This window comes from Sinocyclocheilus anshuiensis, unplaced genomic scaffold, assembly GCF_001515605.1.
Source record: "Sinocyclocheilus anshuiensis isolate Anshui unplaced genomic scaffold, SAMN03320099.WGS_v1.1 scaffold1522, whole genome shotgun sequence".
Lineage (NCBI taxonomy): Eukaryota > Metazoa > Chordata > Actinopteri > Cypriniformes > Cyprinidae > Sinocyclocheilus > Sinocyclocheilus anshuiensis.
The window spans coordinates 604,487-607,628 of NW_015546143.1; positions in this window are offsets into that span (position 1 = coordinate 604,487).

The following is a 3,142-nucleotide window of genomic DNA, read 5'->3' on the forward strand; positions in this document are numbered from 1 at the left end:
TTGATTGGGATGTTCTCTTTTATTCTGGAGGGCAAGGGCAGTGACTGTACCATCGAGCGTATTTTGCAGTATTAAACACGTATTTATACCGATTTCATCAGGCTCCGAAAATTCTTCAAAAAGAACACAAAGAATGGCCTTCTCAGCTGCCATAGTTGCAACTCTTGCGTCATCAGAACAGTGTGTTCAACGCATCACTGTTTCCGTTTAAAAAACATTTTGCACCGTTTTTGTCAGGGCTGAATGCAGCCCTGGATTCGGTGGAACGGTCTATTGTCTGGTTTGAATATGACCAATGATAATCGCTTAATGTACAACCACAGCTGCACGGAAGTGTTGATGTCGTGTGAAGGCATCTCCACAACATTATGAAAAATACCACTGTATTTGAAGGATGTATACAACTTGAAGAAAACGGTAAGATTTGCACGTTTCCTTTTTAAAATACTTTGTCAATGACGCGCAGATAATTGTATTTACACTGCAATAAATAAAGGCCTATATTTTTCCACTAAGCATATCTTAAAAGATGTTCACCTTGTCAGCAAAACTGCAATAATTTAATTTAATTTGAATTTTTTTAAACAACTGAATATTGGGCCAGTGGAAATGAATGAGATCAACTCTATTCTAAATTATTTTTCTGAGAACTATTTTAAATAGATTTTTATGGATATTTTGATATATTTATTCTAAAACATAACAAGGATGATTTTTAGCAATAAAAATGAATGTGTATGGTACAAATGGCATTTATAGTCCATATCTCATATTTCCTTAATGTCTTGTACCTTTGATGGTGTTAAACATGGTGTCACGTGGATGGGAATATGCATAGAAATGATATGCAGATGAGGTTATGCATAGTAAAACTAGGCTTTGTAAGCTCCATATATGGTGATTTCGGGGAGGAGTCGGGGTGGAGATGCACGTACACACAATCTTCCCCTGACTGGGATTTATAAAGGGATTTTTGCGCAAGTTCTGGCGTACGCATGGTTTTATAAATCTGAAAACTTTTGATCATATGCAAAATCTAGCTTTTGTGCCTACATACACTTTTAGGATGAAATCTATGGAGAGTTTTATAAATGAGACGCCATGAGTTTACCGGTTTAAAATGATGCGATCACAAAAGCCTGCTTCTTTTCATTGTTAAGGTATTGTTTTCGTTATAATGTACTGATTCAAATTAGTAATCAATAATGAATTATTTTACTACTCTGCGCGCCTACTCTGACCTCAAAGTCCCTTTAAGGCAAGTCATGTCACTCGGCGGCCATATTTGAAATGCCTCTTGGGCATGCAAGTGCAGCTCCTATCTCTTTGAATGGGGAAACATCAAATTCTCCAAAACTGTTTGCCAAGCTTAAAGGGGACATCGGATGCAAAATTAACTTTTACATGGTGTTTGAATTTAAATGTGTCTTGACTCTTGGCAGTGTGTGTACACAAAGACCCAATAATCATAAAAATCCACCCAGTGCTCTTTTTAAATCCCCGCAAATCATAAGCACTTTCTCAGATCAAGCCGCTCACAGAGTCTGGGCAAAGTGACATCATATTGCACAGGCCCTGCCTGCAGGTGTAGCAGGTGTAGACAAGAATGTCTCCTAAACGACTGAGGTGTCCTATTGTTGGATGTAATAATGAACATAGCAGTCGTCATTTACTCCCGACATCTGAGCCGCTGGAGACAGAGTGGATTACTTTTGTTTTTGAAGGGAATGCGCCCCCCAATCTACCTAAATGCGTTTATGATTGCGCGATTTAGTGACTGATTTCTGAATGAGGGACAATTCAAGGCAGGTTTTGCTAAAAAGTTCAAAATCAAAGATGGATCAGTACCTGCTGTTCATGATCCAGCTACACCTCCAGAAGAAATAAGTCTCTCATTATATGTTTTTATGATTATTTGCAAATCACCTTTCTTCTTCCACGGAAGAGAGGGGCGGGGTGAGCAGAGCTCATTAGCATTTAAAGAGACATGCTCTGTTCACAGCGGGTGAACCCTTTTTACCTTTTGACAAGGTAAAAAGGGTGTTGTTTTACAGTACCATTGAGAAATTTTAACCAAAGTATGTTATAGACTTTTCATGAAGAGTCTAAAGAATCATACCAACTTGTGGAAAATGGGCATCCGATGTCCCCTTTAAGAATAAATTTCCTATTTGAAAACACCAATGAAATATGACAACAACTAATCTCATAAATGTTGTTTCTTTTGCTCAAATAGTGTTAAAAAAATGCTTATATTTCAGGCTAGACCAGCCAGTGCGCATGCGCAGTCCTGAGCGCACGTCTCAGAATGTTGACTGTTTCTACAGCAACTGAGACCTCTAATGGCAGCTGCAGTGACGCGCTGACTTTACAGATTAGCGATTGGCTCTTTTACTCAGAAGGTGGTGCTTCGTTCGATAGAGCGGCCATATTGAGCGTAGCATTTTTCCCCATTCAAAACGTCTTGGGTATTCTATAGTCCAGGGGTGGCGAACGTCGGTCTTGGAGAGCCGCAGCCCTGCAGAGTTTTGCTTCAACCCTAATCAAACACACCTGAACAAGCTAATCAAGGTCTGAACGGTTATTAGGAAGCTACAGGCAGGTGAGTTTTAATTAGGGTTGGAGCTGAACTCTGCAGGACTGCGGCTTTCCAGGACCGGAGTTCGCCACCCCTGGTCTAGCCCTATACTGGACTATACGTACACACTGCACTTAATACAATAATCTATCTGCTACCACTGGATACCATCCAATGCACATCCATGACATTTTGCGTATGCTGCGGCTCTCCAGGACTGGAGTTCGCCACCCCTGCTATGGTCTTTGCCTCACCTGCTCTCGCGCCCCACACATTGAAAACCCTTGCGGTAGACCGACTCCGTTTGCATTCATTCACGTGATTTGTCGAGATGAGAGATGACCCCTCCTGGTAGTGAGATTTATATAGTGTCATTTCTAATCACCCAGACACTAACGCTTTGACTCTACCGGCAACATGTCAGAAGTGCCGGTACGCTCAAAAAAGTGCCAGTACGCTAAAGACTTACTGGAAATGTAAGTCATGCCAGTACTACGTACCGGCCCACTTCAAGCACTGGATATATATATATATATATATATATATACACTGAACAAAATTATA